Here is a 20,331-nt window from a genome sequence, read left to right as displayed (position 1 = left end):
CATGTAATGGAAGGTGACACTTATTGTATTAGTAGGGGCTAATGAGTGTCTAAAAGCCTGTGTGACTGTGTGCGCCGAGGAATCTCATCGTGTGTGTTGGGTGGTAGGAAGAAAGGACAATATCTCTGCAAGTAGACGAGGCCATGAAGTGCAGCCGAGAAAGAAAAAAAACATCCAGCAGCATCACTGCAGAGCTCAGGAGGCACGCGAGGCCTCAGAGAGTTTCAATTCTAATAGAGATATAAAGAGGAGAGGATGAGTGTTTGATGCCCTATCCAGATTAGTTTAGGCAGGTGAACTTAACTCACACGGTCATAAAATGAACAAAACTCTACCTTCGTCTGAACAAAAGGTCAACTTATTGAATCCACAACATTTTAAGTTTGATAGACTGAGTAAATGATAGACTGAGTGAAATCCCAGAGGCTTCCTGTAGTCAAATCACAACATTCATAGGTGTGTTTTACCCCAGTAACTCTAAATGGTACTAATTAAAGCAATGCCAGATAAAATCAAACTCATAATTAACTGTTTCCTTTCATTTCATCTTGTGTTATACTTGTTGTGAGTGATGTTATGTGTCTCTGCTTCTCTGGCTTTTAACATTTATTAACCAAATTAAATTTATGACAAAAAAAACATTAAACCAGACAGCAAGAGCCACCAATTTTACTGGTTGTATGTGTATCTTTACATTTACATTTTAGTGCATCTTACTAATAGAACACAACAGACTTTAGACATATTCAAATAGAAGCCAAGTCAAGTTTTATATCAGATTTGTTGGCAATAATTCAAAAATTATTTGTTTGTTGGAGTGATCAAGTTATGTCAAAGACAGAGCAATCAGTAGTAAGTGTCCACGTGCAGTTAAAGGTGTAGTACCACGTTCTAACCACAAGGTGGATATCTAACTAAATGAATTGGGCCTCACTGTCAGGTGGAACTGTTTCTCTGTTATACAACAAGTTGTAATCGCTGTGGATTTTACTTTATTTAACTTTAATGTTCTGTGTCTGTTCCAAAATATCAAAAGTTGAAGCAGTTGTTCTTTTTAATTTTGTAAGACATCCAATTTTTATTCACAGTCTTCAGAATAAGTCTCTTAAAGACTGACATTGTCTGACTCAGTTGGGATGATTTGTGTTTGTATTCTACTGAGACCTTGTTTTTTTCCTGGTTCAACCATGTAAAGCACTTTGTAACTTTATTCTAAAAAGTTTATTTTTTCATCCAATCAAAGCTCTGTCTTGAATCTGTGATATGTAAAATAATCCACAGAAGATGCTCTATTCTGTGGGTTATATGTTTTAGGTTTGAAGGTAAAAGAGACCTCAGTCAATATGTTACTCATTATATTTTATATCTCCTGCACTAAACAACTACAGCACAGCTGTATTAGTATTTCAGTGAAAGTTGCAGGTGGGATGATATGTGCGCATGTCTCATGGAGGGGACGTGATCATGGCTTGCCACTCAACACAGGCTCTTAACATGGTCTCCATTATGTGCTGTGACATCTACTGTTTATGTCTGACTGGGTTACAGTGGCAGTAATTCTGTTTACCGTGAGTGTGTGTGTGTGTGAAATAGAAGCCATTCCTTTTCACACAGTGTCTCTGCTGTGTCTCAGTCTGTGCTGAACTCAGGCCTATGGGCCTTTCCTCCCGCGATGAAGAGAAAATGAAAATGCCATGAAAATATTCAAACAGCAGCTGATGGGACTGCATTTTCCGTAAATCTGTGGTCACATCCTCATCATAACAATAACGCCCTGTCCCAATGTGGGTGATGCGTGAATGTTCATGACATGTCAGAAATACTCAGTTATTATTTTTAAATGCTGAAGGATCCACATTTCTTGTTTGTCAAACCAAACTATTATATTTTTACATAATCAAACGTTCTGCCTGTCACTATTTGTATGTAGCGCCTCATAACCACATTTCCTCATGACATTTCTTGCTGATGCTCACATTATACCACGTTGTGAACTGAATTTAAAATAAATATGTAAATTTTTTGCAAACACTGTTATGCTAATTCGAGATAGATCATTAAATTCAACGATAGGCTTTAACAAAACAATGGACAGATGATGCAGATGTGCCACACCAGATGTCTCATAATGTTAAATACCTGTTGCTTAGACTCTTCTCTCCTTATGTCTCTTCCTTGCCTCCTCCGCACACATCTCAGGTGCCAGGACGAAGGCGCAAGGACAGGATGCAAGGAAAAGGAATCAACGACGTACAAACTTGAGAAATGAGAAGAGGGATTATATATATAATCCTGATTCCAAAGAAGTTGGGATGCTGTGTACAGCAGTCCCAGTTGACAGACCTTTCTGCTTTGTGCCCTTCAGTGATTAGTGATATTTGTCTTGCCCCTGATTGTTTTTGCCAGGATGTGCGCAGCCTTGACCCTTTTTTTTAATTTGTGTAAATAATTGCTTATTCTGAATTTAATGCCAGCAACAGGTTTCAAACAGGTTGGGACAGGGACAACCAAAGAAACGATACTAGCACAGTAGACATGAGCTGGGGAACACTTCGTAAAACCATTATCAGCAAACTGAGTTTTCTGACAGCCAACGATTTCTGTTTTCGTCTACGTTGTACACAGCGTCCAATAGGGGCTGTAGTTGCAATTAGGTTATGAGATGATGTCAGCACACGCCGTCATAATGTCTTCTGAGCAACGGCAAGTTATTCATATTTGTCACTGAAGCTCCTGCCAAGTATTCCATGCACGCAGCTCTCATCTCTTCTGTGGGCCAAGGTAGCAATTATTAACAGCAGCTGAGTGTGTTTGGCATTTTTATACATGACTATTAGAATAATAAGATGTCAACAGTTTAATTATAACAGATACAACCCCTGTCTGCAAGCCAGCGCTTTCAGTATGTTTGCTTGATTTTTGGCGGTTGGATCTATTTTTGGTGAGAAATGTTACCTGAGAGTATCTTATTGTGTAGTGTTTTGATGACCTGTTACAGCTGTGCTCATGATCAGATGGTTGAGCTGACAAGCTGGAGTTTGACAGGCAGTTAATGTGATGTTTGATTGAACGCAAATATCATTATAATCACAACATCATTTTTAACTTTGACAATCAATCGATTATGAAAATAACAACGTCTTGTCTTTTGATAGACTAAATGATTAGACGACAAATTGTTGCAGCTCTGATCTCAATTGAACACTAGTATACAAAATACATGTTGTAATGGGGAGGATGTGCTATAAGTACCATAATGTTTGTTTTAATAAAAACATGAATGTAAAACACATTTATTGCGGATTTAGTATCTTTTGATTTTATCATTTGAGCTACACCTTCAATGTAACACTATTATCTATTAAGGAAATTAAGTCAAATTCTTAAAAAGACATCTAAATGCAGGGTTCATTTTCCGATCACATAAACAAACTGTAATACCATGAAACTATTTCCTACAGGCAGATGTCAGCTGTGTGTGCCTGAGCTCTTTCACCGAAGCAGGCCTTTGAAAGTTATACCCCAAACACTGGAATTCTTGTCATTGTTCCGACTTTATGAATAGCCTAATTTGTTGCCACATCACAAACGTGCCATTTCACAAATGCAGCCGATTTCGGGATGCCTTCACCGATGAGTGGCTGTGAAAAAATAATGTCGTCAAACCGGGAGGCTGTCAGCTATAGGCACATGGCCCACTGGAGATATAATGGCATCAAGGAGCTGGAATGAAAGCGGGCTTTTTAAACAGGCCGGTGCAGGCTTACACTTGGTACACAGGTCAACTTCAGTGCACTCATCTGAACGTAACTCAGGTTGACACAATTTGACCTCAGCTGATACCCCTCTCTGCTGGCCTTTGTTTTCATCTTCTCTCCTGGGAATTGCATTTAATACTATCCTTGCAGACTCTATAAAATTTTCTAGTCTTCTAAGCTCTCATTTCTCAACATTTGCTTTTCTATTATTTCTCAGAACTCCTTGTCCTTTCAGAAATGAGCCTTTGTAGGCCTCTACTGAGACTGGGGGCCTGACAGAATTGTTTCTCTCAGCCTCGCCTTCAAAGGAAAAGCCTCTTTAGAGACTCAAATGAAGAGGCTATTGTTGTTAGCTTAACTTAGATGTTTCAAAATACAAACATAAAAAAAAACTGTATCTTACTTAATAATTGAAAGGTGATTGTGAAACACTTGGTTGCGATTGAGGCACTTTTACTGAACTCTAAATGTCCGGAAACTTTCCATGAGGCAGGTTAAATGATAAGCTCCACTCATTGGTCTTTAGAAACACTGATTCCAAAGATTTCACAGTCAAATGAACAGCAAAAGATTAATATGTTTAATGCTGCTCGACACAAAGGTTGTCTAATCTTTGCTTTCTTTCTGTGGCTTTAACCTCGGCATCAAGCGCTGGAGTGGAGTGTCTTAAACAACTGTTTTAAATAAAGCACCATCACCTGCTGGTCACACAGGTGTCTACTCACTTAGTTTCTCGTCATATTTTTGCTTCATAGTTTATATATAAAAGAGGTTGGAGGTTCTAGAGAAGTTTAATGTGAGGCTCAGATAGCATCAGGCTGTTGTTTGTTCTCAGTACAGCCATAAATAGACTGACAAATGACAAATGTGTTGTTTTATTGAGTTTATGTCCAATGTAAGGTTATCTTTTTATTTTTTGCCCTTCAAATGGATCCTTTAAAAGGGCTCTATGTAGCAATTTGCACCAATTTACATGTTTTAACCACTCTTTCATTGTGAGTCTCGCCATATGTGAGCAGATTTTACCGTGACATGAAAAATGAGACCTTCCCTCTCTCTCTCAGTTGCCTATACAAGCCTGTGTGCGATTTGTTTAAGTTGTTTTGTGCTGCTGGATTGTGGATTTCTTGGTGAAATACTGTGACAGATTTCAGATTTCTGTGCCTGTCCAAAGGATGTGACTTCATGCACGTCCTCGAGTGCCCCGTCTCAGTGCCTGCTCCTCTAACAGAGAGCAACAGTAGCTAATATTAGTTTAGAAATGGAGGCTTGTACTTACTTCTGAACAGGGAGCTAAATAAACTTTTTTTCCATTGGCTGAATGGCTTCTTCAGTTTCCGTATACCAAATCAGTTGTTGCATATAGACAGTGACATTGCTTTAAGGCGACCACTGAATGTAAGCTTATCCCTTAAACGAATCAAGGAAAAAATTCTTACAACAAATGGCAATAGTTCATATGGCTTGATTTTAAATTCCCAAACCCATTCCACAGAGAAGTGTACGTACAGTATGTTATACTTGGTCCACTCTTATCAATATTATGAAGTTGTTTTTCTCGTGATAAATCTTGTTATCCCGAGAAGGGCTTTTGTTTCTTTCTTTTTGTTTAGATAATGAGAAATTAACTTTGTTATCTCAAGATAACTAAATAATTAATTAGTGACACCCAGATGATGGATGATGGCATTTAAATACATAAATGCAACCTCGGCTTTCGTTAAAATCTACAAGCCACTTATTTATTTATATTTTTCTAAACTTTGGCTAGGAACTGGTGCTAATTTTGTGCCCTGCTTCTAAGTTGGACTTACAGCATCATAATGTAATTGTTCCGTGTTCTGTATCAATTCCAAATTGTCTAGACTTATTTAGAGTGTGAAATTGTCTGTAAGCTTTTAATTTGGTCATCAAAGCAACTTTAAGAAGAACATCCACCATTTGCACTACTGAGTTTTTGTATGCAGCCAAACACAACAATCCAGCACCCCAGTGGCCTTCCAGCGCTTTCCATGTTGTTGGACACAAAGTGCACATTTTTGAAAACCCATTTAAATTCTTTTAGGAAGATTTGAATCAATCTGAAGAAAAAGACCGTCATCATTTAGAGCTAGCAGGTGGATGATTGTGCATGGTTGACTGATCAGAAAGAAAAAGATGCCCGAACGAGCCTTTAAGATGGGAAAGGCGATTTCCTAATTAGTGTTTGGATTCTGCTTCCTCATGCAACATCCTGCATTGTTCCAACAAACCAACAAAACAGCTGAGTTAAGCAACAAAAGCATCTGTATCTTTTCAGAGGAAATGGTTCTTTTTGGGGGCCAGTGCAGCCTGTGTTTATTTTCTAGCAGTGAATGGGTGTGAGGTGTGAAGCTATGAATACCGTGAGGTCAACCTGCCATGATGCTGTAAATACTAACAGGGCCAGTTGGTAATGAGTGAGGCCACGGCCCAGCACTCCATTCAACCATTTAACCAAAGAAAGTGAACAGGGAGCAGTGTTTCCTGAACAAAGATACACAGATAAAGAGATACATTTACGACAGACAAAATAAGAGACTAATTGCCATTGATCTCACATTAATCTTGTGTGTTGCTTCAGCTGGTGGCATTTTGTGGGATGTAAAGAGAAATTGACCAGAGAAATTAAAGAGAAAGTGACCGTGACAAGCAAACTCATTGACCCCATCAACATAAATATTTAAATTGTTCACAATCACTGAGGATTCATTACAACTGATGTGGTACATGCCCTATAATCACTTCTGAAAAATCATGCTCTACTCTACTGAAAAATGTCACATTCAAAAATACTAAAAACATGTATAAAGCAAATTAGTGATTCTCTTTATACTGTACAAGGATATGAGGTGAAGAATTAAAGCACAGTTATTTCAGTGGGCTTGTGGCCTCGATGATTTGTGCCCTTAAACTCCACTTTATAGCTACTATAGCAAGTAAAGATCAGATGTTGACAATAGTCATTAAACACTGTCATCACCAGATCTTTGTTCACAAGTTTGCTTACCATGTACAATAACACTGACAAAAAACTAACATGATAAGAGCCATTGTGTGCTTGCAAAGGACTGAACAAAACATCCATCGAATCCCTCAAATGTTATTTGTACAGCACCTTTCATACAGGTTATGGCAACTCAATGTGCTTTACAATCTGATAATAAGACAGTACAAATACCTCCGCCAAGGCCCAACAGTCCCCTTAATTTGATCAAGACTAATCTAATATCAAACTTTATAGCCCTGCATCACTCTGAATTTCATCACCCATAGCTGCCTAATCGTGATTTAAGCTCACCAGATCTTGGATCCACATCATATCAAGTTTGAGACAACTTGCACTACAAAGCAAGTGAGAAAAGCAGAAAAGGAGAAAAAGACAAGAAAAGGAAATGGGAAGACCTAATAAAACCAGTGGAGCCGAATCTGAGACAATGGTGGAGGCTATGAACGCATTGAGAGAGGAGATAAAGGAAATGCTTAAGACAAGCATGACCGAAATCATGAAGAAGATGGAACCTCTCCAAAAGATGACGGCTGAAATCAAACAGCTCCAAGAAGAGAATGCAAAAAAAGACCAGCTGCTAAAGGAGCTGGGGAACAGAGTGGAGGACCTGGAACAGCAAGGGAGACTCAACGAGGTGATTGTGACGGGCCTCAAGATTAAGCATCAGACCTACGCAAAGGCAGCTGCGACGGCGACCAACTCGTTGGAGCCTGATGAATCAGATATCAAATCTGTGGAGAAACAGGTGTCTGAGTTCCTGGCTGGCAAAGATATCGATGTGGATTTCAACAACGTGGAAGTATGTCACCTCTTACCCCGGAGGAAGGACTCTGGAACACGAGCTGTCGTGCTGAGATTCACCAACAGAAAATACAAGACAGCACTGCTGAAGCAGGGCAGGAAGCTCAAAGGCTCGGACGTCTACATCAACGAGAATCTCACCAGAAAGAATGCGAGCATCGCCAGAAAAGCTCGACAACTGAAGAAAGGAGGCAAGATCCAACACACCTGGACGGCGAACTGCAGAATCTACATCAAAATGAATGGATCTTCACCAGAAGACGTCAAAATAATGCAAATCAGGAGTGAGGAAGAACTGGACAAATTCAACAATTAAGGTATGGCTGACGATCTCTCCATAACTACAGAGCAACAAAGGTTAAGGGTTCTTACACAGTACAAAAAGACAATGAATATAACAGAGAGGATTGCCACACATGAAAATGTGGAGCTGATAACACATCAACATGTGAAACACACCTTAACAGACCCGAATGAAGGAATTGACCCGGAAAATCACTTCTACTGTAACATGACTGAGAAATGCCAATACTACACGGATGAGAAATACAATGGGAGCATTGAGATGGAGGGGAAACTGTCTCTCATTCACTTTAATAGCCGGAGTCTATATACCAACTTTGACCACATCAAGGAATACCTACACCACTTCAAAAATCCTTTCAACATCATTGCGGTGTCGGAAACATGGATTAATGAAGACAAAGGCGCAGATTTTTGCCTGGAAGGATATAAGCTTGTTTGTGTGAACAGAAGAAACAAAGGTGGAGGTGGAGTGGCCCTTTTCATTGACAATAACATCAAGTTCGAGACGGTACAAAATATGTCTATAGCTGTTGAATATTTAATGGAATGTGTGACAATTGAAATCTGTATTGCAAAAGGTAGAAATATATTGATAAGTTGTGTTTACAAAGCACCAGACTCCAAGATAGATGATTTCAATGAATGTGTGGGTGGGATATTCTCAGAAACTAGCCAAAAGAGGGTATTCATCTGTGGTGATGTAAATATTGACCTACTTAACCCAAAAAATAATACGATGATAGATGAGTTTACCAATACGATGTATTCGATGGGCCTACAACCTCTCATTACACGACCAAGTAGAATCACTACCCACAGTGCCACTTTAATCGATAACATTTTCACTAATATTATGGGGAACGACATAACAAGCGGACTACTGATAAATGACATAAGTGACCACCTACCAATCTTTGCTATCTATGACTGGAAACACACTGTGAGAAGAATACAGACCAACTGTACGTATAGAAGGGTTAGGAATGACAAAGGATTGAATACACTAAAAAATGAATTAATAAGGCAAAACTGGAGCAGTGTTTACAATACAACAGATGTGAATGATGCATATGATGCCTTTTTGCATATATTTAAAACATTGTATGACAAGCACTGTCCGGTAGAAAAAAGAAAAACTAAACAGAGCAAAGACATGAAACCTTGGCTGACAAAAACATTGATAAATGCCTGCAAGAAGAAAAACACCCTGTACAGACAATACATAACATTAAGGACGGACCAGGCAGAAATGAGATACAAACGATACAGAAACAAACTAAATAATATCCTAAATAATCACAAAAAAGAATATTACAGTAATCTACTAGCAGAAAACAGGAACTATACCAAAAAACTATGGGATATTCTAAATGATGTGATCAAGAACAAAAACTCAAAACCCAGCTACCCTCCCTACTTTAAGGATAATAATATGAAAGAAGACAATATGGAAATCATAGCAGAAAGATTCAACAACTTCTTTGTTAATGTGGGGCCAGATCTAGCCAAGGACATTCCTGACTCACCCCTACACTGGGACCACTTTGATAAGGAGAGAGGCAGAAATCCCAGCACAATGTTTCTCACACCAGTGAAGGACACAGAGATTAGACACCTGGTCAACAAATGCGTATCCAAAACATCCACTGATGTCAATGACCTCGACATGAAGCTAATAAAGACAGTTTTAGATGGAATCATTTCACCTCTCACATATATCTGCAACCTGTCATTCCAAACTGGAGTATTTCCTACCAAAATGAAAGTTGCAAAAGTGGTCCCACTGTACAAGAAAGGTGATATACATGAATTTACAAATTACAGACCAGTCTCAATACTGCCGCAACTGTCTAAAATCCTAGAGAAATTATTTAACAATAGACTAGATAGCTTTATCAACAAACATAATCTATTATACGATAGCCAATATGGATTCAGAACGAAACACTCAACTGCTCTAGCTCTAACGGAATCTGTGGAATTCATCACTGATGCTATTGACCAAAAATTACACTCAATAGGAATCTTTATAGATCTAAAAAAGGCATTTGACACAATTAACCATGATATTTTGGTAGCTAAACTGGAAAGATATGGTGTTAGAGGCATAGTGTTGACGTGGGTCAAGAGCTACCTACACAAGAGATCCCAATATGTTAAAATGGGAGAGAACTCATCAACTTGTTTGGAGATAGTCTGTGGGGTCCCGCAGGGGTCGGTACTGGGTCCAAAGCTGTTTATACTATATATAAATGATATATACAAAGTAACCAATATTTTGAAATTAATATTATTCGCAGATGATACAAATATTTTTTGTTCGGGGAACGATTTGAACCAATTAGTGGAAACAGTCAATAATGAAATGGCCAAGCTCCACTTGTGGTTCAATATAAATAAACTATCACTAAATCTAGAGAAAACTAAATACATGCTATATGGGAAGAAGGGCCACAACAAGAGTATTAACATTCAAGTCAATGGAGTGAATATCGAAAGGGTCAATGAATACAAAGTGTTGGGGGTGACTATCGATGACAGGTTAAATTGGAAAACCCACATTAAACACTTAAAAAGCAAACTTGCCAGGAGTGTGTCCATACTTTGGAAAGCGCAAAAACTACTTAATCAAAAAGCACTATATCTGTTGTACTGTGCACTAGTCTCTCCACACCTACAATACTGTGCAGAGGTCTGGGGACACACGTATAAAGGTAACACACATCCCCTGCTAATGCTTCAAAAAAAGGCTTTGAGAATTCTACATTTTGCCAACTACAGGGAACACACCAATCAATTATATATCAAATCAAAATTACTCAAATTACCTGATTTAATAAACTACCGCACAGTACAAATGATGTACAAGGCTGCCAACAAAAGCCTCCCTCACAACTTACAAACACTATTCCTACATAGACAGGAGGGACACAATCTGAGAGGGAACTTTGTTTTCAGAAAGAGAAAGGTACGAACTACATTAAAGTCTTTTACCATGTCGGTCATGGGTGTCAGACAATGGAATAATCTTGATGAGGAACTCAAAAAATCTGCAAATCTGAGTGTTTTCAAAAAAAAGTATGTAAATATGATTATTGATCGTTATAAACTGAACCAACAAGAGAGTCTGGTAAAGGTCAGAGGCAGGAATCAGCAAACGCTATGTTGAGACTACAGGGAAGACTAAACAAGTACCAACTGTACCCAAACAATAGCTGACACTGAAAAGTACAAATATCCACTTTTGTGAAGAATTCAACTGACTCTGTTGACTGTCTAGAGCTGGACTGCAGCTCTGTTCACTGCATGCTGCTGTAACATGTACGTCAAAATACAAAAGAAATATAACTTGTGGAAATAATGTATTCTGTGGGCAACGGGGGCGGGACTAGATAAGCATCTGCTTCTCCCGCTTTCCCTTTCGGCCATGTGTACTACCTGATTTTTAACTAAGATGATGTGTGATGATGACTGTCTAATAACATGCCGAAATAAATAAATAAATAAAATAAATAAATATTGTGTTCACTCATAGATACCAGCCACCTACTGTAAATACACCAGATTTTTTTCATCAACATCCATGCATTATTATCTAACCCTATCTCGTAATATTAAAGAAAGTGAGAAAAGTTCCTGGATCTGTCACTTTATCGGGGTTTAAAAGTTAATGGGGTCTATTCTTGGCCGAGACCCAACCTTTATTGAAGTTTTTTGGAAATCTGTTCAAAACTTTTTGTGCAATCCTGCTGACAAACCAACAAACAAACAAGCAAATGGACACGGGAGAAAAAAATAACCACCTTGGCAAAGGTAACAAGAACAGAGTATGAGAGAGAGGTCCAAAGTAAAAAGGGCATGATTTTCTCTCTCTTATTATTGTTTTTTTTTTTATAAATATAAGACAACATTCTTGGATATGACTGAAGACGGTGAATCATTGTGTTCTGACTGGAGTGGGAACCAGGGGGCAAGAAGAAACAGTCCAGGGTGGAGCCACAATGAAGGAGCTCTGAGGTTTTCAGTTTGATGTGAGAAACCACAGGCAGCATGTGGAGATCTGCAGGGCTGATGTTAAATGAAGTGTGAGGATCATTGTGAACAAATACCTTCATATGGTAATGACGCATTAGTCTTGGTTTGATCTGGATTAAAAACCAGCTATAGGTATTTAGCTACAGGTATGCTTCATTACCAGGTATTTAAAGTCAGTTGGTCATGTCCCAGCTGAACCTCTCAGAGATGGTCATGCAGACAACAGGATTTAACCAGGAGGACATGCAGCTTAGTCTTGTCAAGGCTGAGCTTAACGTAGCAAGTTCAAAGCAGAGATTTCCACCACAGTGTGTCAATAAAACCAGACATGTGAATGACCAAAAGCTTATTCTGAGAAAGTTGGAATTTATCTTTTTTGAAAGAGGGTTTGACAGAATTCTGCGTTGCTCTTTTGCTACTCCAAGATTGTAGAAACAGATCTGAAGCACAGTCAAAAGTGTCACATATCATTGAGTTTTATGGCTAACAGTAACAGGCTGACAGCTCATTCTGTCAGTAACCAGGTTGAGTAACTGCAATTGCACTATTTGCCCATAGGATGTCACTATATAGATGATTATGTTAACACATCTCTTGGTATACAGTATCTATGTCTGGCAAGTTAATGTAGTGCTGATCAAACTACACAATAAATACAACTAGAAAGAAACTTGCATTCTTTGACGATATATCAGGAGGAAATGAAAGTAAGCATTGATATTTACATAAAATATTTATTTTACTTTATGACACCCTCTGGTCTTAAATTATACTTCATTTGCAATGATCAAAATTACTTCTATCACAAAGCAGAATACATGCGTCTTATTCTCTTAGTGACACTCGGTGTTGTATTCAGCCAAAATGTTTCCACACAATAGATTCTCATTCATCAAAGATCACTGATATTAAGCTGAAATCATAGTTGAATCAGAGACCACCAAAACCACAGTTACACCAGTGCATGATGATATACTTTACTGACAAAATGAAGTACATAACAACAACAGAAAATAGCACTTGACCTAATTGCAGTGCTTATTAAAATTAAAGACCCCTTTGTTGATTTAGTAAGAAAACATGACTCAAACCTTCACTTGTGTGAGTGGACAAAGTTGGTTCCACAATTTGACACTGGGGATAGTGTAGGTAAAGGATGCTTTCACAATAGGAAGTCATTTTATTAAATGGCTGATGACAATGTTTGAGGTTTTGTGAAAACACTGGATAATGTGTTTCGGGTTAGGTCAAACTTTTTTAGAAAAAATAAATTGCCGGCTGTTAATAGCAAACTGTGTTGATAGACGCAGCCTGCTGGGACTCTTTGCCTTCTGGACTTTCTACTGCAGGACTGGCCTCCCTGCCTCTATATCCACATTTGATGTAATGGCAACTGACCCCACCTGATGCTGTCATGGTTGGGTGTTGTTCATATCTGAACTGATGCTACTGCCTGGTACCTGGAATTCTGCACCAGTACCCACCTGTAACATTTTTAGATACTTTAGTACTGAGGGAGTTGTAATTTTACTTGTAAACACTAAGTCACCAGATATGGTGTACTTGCAGCATTGGTTCAAAGGAAGAAGCTGTTCAAAGACCTGGAAGCAGCAAAAGAAACAGTTTTTATTCTGTGAACTTTACTCAACCTGGACAACCGGACTAAAATGAAGAAACTGATGGAATATCAGCATAATGTTGTGCTATTGGACTTAATAAAAAATATACTAAAACTGTCAAAAGGTAAAAACAGTAGAGAGCAGCCATCCACCATTGCAGAATCTAGTCTGCCTAATCTAAAAAGAAGAAACATCCCATCATCTGTTACGTTGTTGTCTTCACAACAGCTCTACTAGCATACATTAATATTTCCCCGTAAACATACTCCGGTTTCACACACACTAAAAAATATTACATACTGTTTTCATAAACTAAACAGCATGTTGGGAAGGAATTTCAGAGGTTGTCGAAGTTTTGTCGTCAATGGAGGGTTCCGCCTCATCTGCGCTGGCTGCAGGCATGCTTACGTTAGTTGCAGCTGCTGCGAGGGACGTAGCTTTCAGGCTATCAAACACGGTACGCTCTTTGGCTTTTAGAGATATTTTGTGTTTGATTAGGTGTTTCCTCAGGTCAGACATGTTGCCCTTGGATTTTGTATTACAAGTAATGCAGCAAGTTTTGTCTGTTTTGTCAAGTTTTGAAAAGTGTAAGCACAGCAGCAGTGATTTAGTCTCACTCTGTCTCTGTACTGTAAGTCAGGGGTCTTTATTGTTTTTCATGCCAAGGACACCTTAGCTGATACAGAGAGAGAGAGAGCAAGGACCATCTACTTTGTTGGAGCCATATAACAATATTTTGGTTTGTTCTATTTTTATTTACTTGTAGTTTTTTGGTCTCAACACAAGGTGTCACAAGCGCCAGAGAAGGCATATAGGTATGCGCCAGGTAATGAGCGGCAGGTGTGTGAGAGGGAACCGCATATAGTTTTTTGACCGTGTTAGAGAGAGTGTGTTAATATAGAAATTAGAAAAAGTATTAACGTTTTGAGTTAAATTTAATGGCATGAATGTAAATGAATAAACGGGTCGCTGCACCGAAAGTTACAGAACAACTGGACATTGGTTTATTGTTTTTCAAGAACACGCGTCCGAACAAAGAGTTCTCCCTCATTGCCGCCTCAACGACGCAAATATATTAGTCTTTATAGGAAAGACTATATATACTTGATATATTGAAAAAAACCCAAAAAGAATATTGTAAAAATGTGTTGCATACTAAACTGGCTCTATAAAAAATTGGAGCGCAGCAGTATATATAAACCAGCAGCAGTTGTAGCAGAATGTTTTTGTTTTTGTTTTGATACAAATTTAGCTTTGCTAATAATATGTTGGATTAATGTTAATGTGTATTTTCAGACACATCTTAATTTTTGAAAAAAATAAAAACTTCAAAATATTGTTATTATTTTATTTATAATAATTTGCCAGCCCCCCTGCACTAACTCTGTGGACCTCCTAAGGGTCACGGACCTTCTGTTGAAGACTCTGGCTATAAGTTACTGTCTCACCCTGATGCACTCTTAGAAATAACGGGAATCCAGTAGTAATCTGGTTAGTACCCTTAAAAGTACAGAGAAACTCTAAAGATGTTGAGAGGATTGTTTTATTTTAATCGTATAAGCCATTGGCATGCTGCTTCAGGCATTTGTGTCATCTGTGGCACCTTGTGTCAAAATCTCTGAACTATCCCTTTAATAGTTCAGCTTTTTAAGTGAAAGATTTGTTGTGCATTTATATGCTGCCTACTTTCTGCTGCCATAGAAGATGAAGCATTGCAATGAATAAACTTTGCCACTCATGTGTCAGTGGGGATTGTAGATAAACAAGGCTTTTACATGAAATAGTTCCATCATGGCAGAGTTGTGTGGAAATCTTGAATATTTGTGCTAAAATCTCACCTCATGTGCTCCTTAGTCACACAGGGATTTTAATGAAAAGATATTGTTTTAGCAGACACTGTAACCTTTAAATACCTATAGCTGTTTTTAATCCAAATAAAATCAAGGCTAATGCTTCATTACTGGGTATTTTTACATAATGATCCTCATGCTGCTGCTGTTAATTTTTTTATTAACGCAATTACTGGGCTCTTAGTGGACGGGGTCAGAGAGGTCTAATTACCCTGCGTCATGCTGGTAAATAGTTGGAGGTGTCTCTGAGCAGGTGGCCCTGGAGGTAAGAGGGAGACATGGGGCATACCGAGGCGGGCAATTACTGGATGAATTTCACTTTAATAAATGTTGAGCTACATTTGGAAATTCAGATAACAGAGCTTTCTGCCTAATGGGTGCTGCACTGAGGCCACTTGAGCAAGAAAATGATCTGAAAGAGGGTTTAATTAACACAAGCTACATGATCCAGGGAGCGCGTGACAGAATGTTAAAGTGAGGGGGAGAGCACACAGCACAGGGATAATATGAAAATTAGTGAGGAGGAGGGTGAGATGGGGAGGGAAAGGAGGGGGGAGGGGGTGTCGGGGTGCCAACTTTCATTTCACAGGTTGAAAGTCTCGAATTTGCTCCTGTTTTCGCACATCGCTGCAGACACAGGACTCGCAAACATCAAAGACATCTGTATAAATAGAGATAAGACACAAGTAGAGCATGAGGCCTGCCAGAACCAGAATTAAGTTTGATTTGATCAAATTAAACTTCATATTTGTAATATATCTTCTATTTGATTTGATAATTAAGTTAAACCAAGTCACAGTCTGTTACATCCTTTTGATCCCCTCAGGAGCCACATTCAGCTAACTTGCAAAAAGAAATACAAAAAAGGACACTACATAATAGATATTACTTGTTTCACTTTATCTTTCAGTCAGACTTTGTGTTCTTGTTAGCCTTATCAATCCCGTGGACGCCTGTAGATAAGCTCATTAAACGTTTTTTAATATCAGTCAAAGAAATATTTCCGTCAACTAACAACAACTTGTTCAGTTGTGGTGATAATTTTTTGTGGCCATTTCACAGAGGGTCCACCTTCGTAAGCGCGCCCACAATGGGAGCACAAAGTCCCCCGCAATGTCACTTTCAGTGAAGAGGTCAAAGATCCATATACTGACGTGTGACACGTTAAGCATATTACTATGAAATTAAAGAAACATTTTTTAACTAAACTAACCCATCCTCAACTAATCAAAAACTGATACTTGGCATTGGCAGACTTGGGTTGGCAGCTTGGTTGGACGCCAACCCAAAGGGTCAGTATTTGATGCCCTGAGGATGAGACTTGATAATCAAGTAACATTTTGTTGCCTTAAACTGTCTTATTAAGGTTTTCAGCTAACATTACCCGCATTCTTGTCTGTGAATCACAGTTGGGGGATGAACACTATTCTTTCTAAAAAAAAATGTTTTGTTGTTTTTGTTTTTTGTTTTCAGTTTGGTTCTGACTCCAATACTTAAATTTGTATATCTACTGATACCGATACCAGAGCTCTTTTTCTTATTATTATGATTATGATTTTGATTATTATAATTATTATGGTTATTATTATTGATATTATGTGCAAAGTTATATGAGGCTGGAGTAAACCACAAAGCACTTCTTATTAAAGGAGCAAAATGCATTAAGTATAAAGTACTCCAAAGCAATTTAGCAAATTGATACAGCAAGTCCTTTGATGCTTTGAAAAAACTTGAACAAATCAAGTGCACAGCAATCTGTTATCACCTACTAGTAAGTAGATGTTTATACATGAGTTCAGAAGTAAGAGAATTTCAAAGAATGCAATTGACAATTTACAATCAATCAGTCAGATTATAGGACCTGGATAGGTACGTGGTTCAGTGACGTCAGTCTGGTATCTGATAAGTGAATTTCTCTTAGTATAGGAATCTGATGCTGATACTGGATTGAATCAGTCCTTACTCTCCTAAAGATATTCATTCACTCTTTTGTTGTTTTGATGATGATGATGGAGAGCACTAACTAACACATTAGGCTAAAACCTTCCACATGTGTTAAAGGATGAATTCACCAAAAAGTTCATAGTTAGTCATTATCTACTCAACCCCATGCTGTTGGAAAGTCGGGTGAAGTTTTATAGTCCACACAACATGTCAACAGCATTGCAGAATTCTCTAAAACAGTTGAAGTAGATGGGGACTTTTATTAAAATGTAAAAAAAAATCAACAGAAAATAAATAATAAAATGGCTCCATACAGCTCGTGCAACAAAATCCAAGTCTCGGGCAGCTCAGAGATCCCAAATTGATTTGAAAATATGTTATTTACGCCATTACTAAAAGCGTTAGCATGCACCCTGTCTGAAGTGGGTGTGTGAGCTCGACCTTGTTGAGGGTGTAAATAATGACTTTTTAAATGAATTTGGGATCTTGGGGTTTGTGGAAACTGGGATTACACTGTACGAGCTGTATGGAGCCATTTCATGTTTTTTTCCAGTAGTTTTTTTTTTTTTATGTTTTAAAACAAGTCCCCATCTACTTCAGATGTTTAGGAGAACGCTCCAACACTGTTTTGCTGTGAAGCTCCAGAAATGTTTTGGGGACTATGAAACTTCACCTGACTTTCCACCGGCATGAGGGTGAGAAGATAATGACTGATTTTTCATTTATGGGTGAATTTTTCCTTTAAATTGGATTAAGATCTGGTGATTGTGACTGTTGTAGCATATGATTCACATCATTTGCATACTCATAACAATGATTACTCACCTCTATATTCTGCATGGAAGCACCTGCATTCTCTACTCATTTATACAGATTTTCCTTTAATTTCTATTTATGTTGTCTTTAAAGTTGTGTTATGACATCCATCACAAACTTTTTTGACTTTTTACCTGCAGTTGAAATGACTGCGACATTTCAAGCAGCATTGCTGGAACCTTATTGTTAAGCTCTGAAATGAATCTTGTCGTTTTCCAGCTTTCAGATAATGCACAACACTTTTAAGTGGTGCCTACTGTTGACCCTGTGGTTTCTGTGCACCCCCTCCCTCCACTCTCAGCTATTTATAGCTGGTGGTTAGACAGATGAGATGTTGTTTAAACCTATAAGACTGCATATGTACATGAGCTGGCTTACCATGCAGTGACATAATCACATGTTTAAAAAGTTGCACATAATTCAGTGTTGCACCTGCATTATGTGTCACTGAAAGGACTGTGCTTTGGCCTGTAGCTCCCGTCACTTTTCATGTTTTTAGTGTTTGTTGCACGAGCTGCACTAAAGCTGCTGCACCGTATAGCTCTGTGTTATGTGCATAGAGGACGTGGGGTTTTGTTTTTGTTTAAACAGTGTATATGTGTGGTTTTGTGCATGTAAGGTCCTCATGGTTTTACACACCGCGGTCTCCCTCCACTCTCCACTGGAGCTAAAAGCCCCGAAACAGAACGGTAATTGCCCAATTAGGGCCCTCGCTCTGTGGGCCGCAGAGCACTATGCGCCTCCACATGCTCACAGAGTCAGATAATTGAGCTGAAAGCAAATGAACGGATGGCAGACAAACAAGCTACTAGAAAATAATTACTTGGAGTGTTTCTTTTCAGTACCTGTACAGCGAATTTCATTATTGTCAATAGCCTCTAAAGCTGCTCGAAACGGTGGTATTTGTCATTTTCATAGAGACTTGATAATGACATTAATTTGTCTTAATGGGTTGGTTCTATTGTTAAAAATAGTAAAATGAGCAGAAATTGTCTTTCCTCAGCAGGTAGAGAGGACTTCACCACACTCCCGTCAGGCATGAGGAGATAATTTGGTGTGCTTGTCAAATTTCCAATAATTTGTTATATGGAACATGAGTAATGCTAATACCATTAATGTCCATTTTCCTCTAAATTCATTACTGCCCTTTTTCCCTTTTATGTTTTTAATGCCTCTGCCGTTTTTCTGTGCTTCAAGAGGTTATACCAGGACTGATTAAAAACATGCACATTTAGACTTTTGCCTTATACACACACATACATAAACGCATGCACATCATTTAAAAGAGATGTAAGATATATGGCTGTCATCAGTCCTCCTCCTGGAGCCTCTGAAATATTGTTTTACTTTGTTAGAAATGAGTTACATTCAAACAATAAACCAGCTTTAAATGACAAAATTAAATTTAAATAATCTGTAGAAATCAGCTTGTCGGTTTAATTTAGTGTCACTGTGATTCACCAGAGGATGAATTTTAAAGGATCATCTGTTTCAATTTATGAAGTTAAATTTGTGTCTAATGAGAAATCACATATACTCGCATGCAAATTTTCCTCTTTCCTGATTTTATTCAAATAGGCCTAATATTGTGATGATGTTTATACTGTTTCTTTCATTATTTGATCATTTTAGTTTGAAATGTATAATTTTTTCCCCAATAAATATGTTAATATGTTATAATGTCCACAACCTCTGCCCTGCAGAGATGAAATAGAGTATAATCTTTGAAGATAAAATATTTAGTTAAAAATATGTATTATTAATTAACACTGAATAAAATTGGAAACTATTTTAATCAATTTTCAAAAATGTTGGATTTTCCAGGTTGTTTTTTTTTTTTTTACTAGTGGAACCAACAGATAAAGATCACTGAAAAAATGAATTGGCAGACCAAAGTCAATCATCCAGAAAACTCATGGGTATCTAAAGTACTTTAAAGTAATACTGTAATAATACATTTTTCATTTATCTTTATTTAAAACACAATAACAGCAAAGTCCATTTTAGGTTAGACATATTTAAAAATAATAAATAGTTAACAATGCAAATTAATACAATTCATGATAATGAAATTGTCTCAATCATTCCAGTGAAGATTGTAAAATGAGATAAGTGAAATGTATAATTCCTGTTTCATTTCTAAAATGAGACATAAAATGATGAAAAATAGAATG

The 20,331-nt window shown here is 37.9% G+C and overlaps 1 protein-coding gene across 6 annotated transcripts in view; it reads left to right on the top strand.

The window, feature by feature from the left end:
• Nucleotides 1–20,331, top strand: part of LOC311268815 (cationic amino acid transporter 2) — a 100,061-nt gene that overhangs the window by 6,157 nt on the left and 73,573 nt on the right. For 2 of the 6 annotated variants that reach the window (XR_014624018.1, XR_014624019.1), the window contains one exon: nt 2,200–3,292. The exons of the other annotated variants lie outside the window; for them this stretch is intronic. The gene's annotated coding sequence lies outside the window, so the exon portion shown is untranslated. Of the gene's footprint in view, nt 1–2,199; nt 3,293–20,331 lie in introns of those variants that run through there. 6 annotated transcript variants of the gene reach the window in all.

This window comes from Pagrus pagrus, assembly GCF_965226575.1.
Source record: "Pagrus pagrus genome assembly, chromosome: 14".
Taxonomy (NCBI): domain Eukaryota; kingdom Metazoa; phylum Chordata; class Actinopteri; order Spariformes; family Sparidae; genus Pagrus; species Pagrus pagrus.
This window is presented reverse-complemented; position numbering and strand designations above follow the sequence as displayed.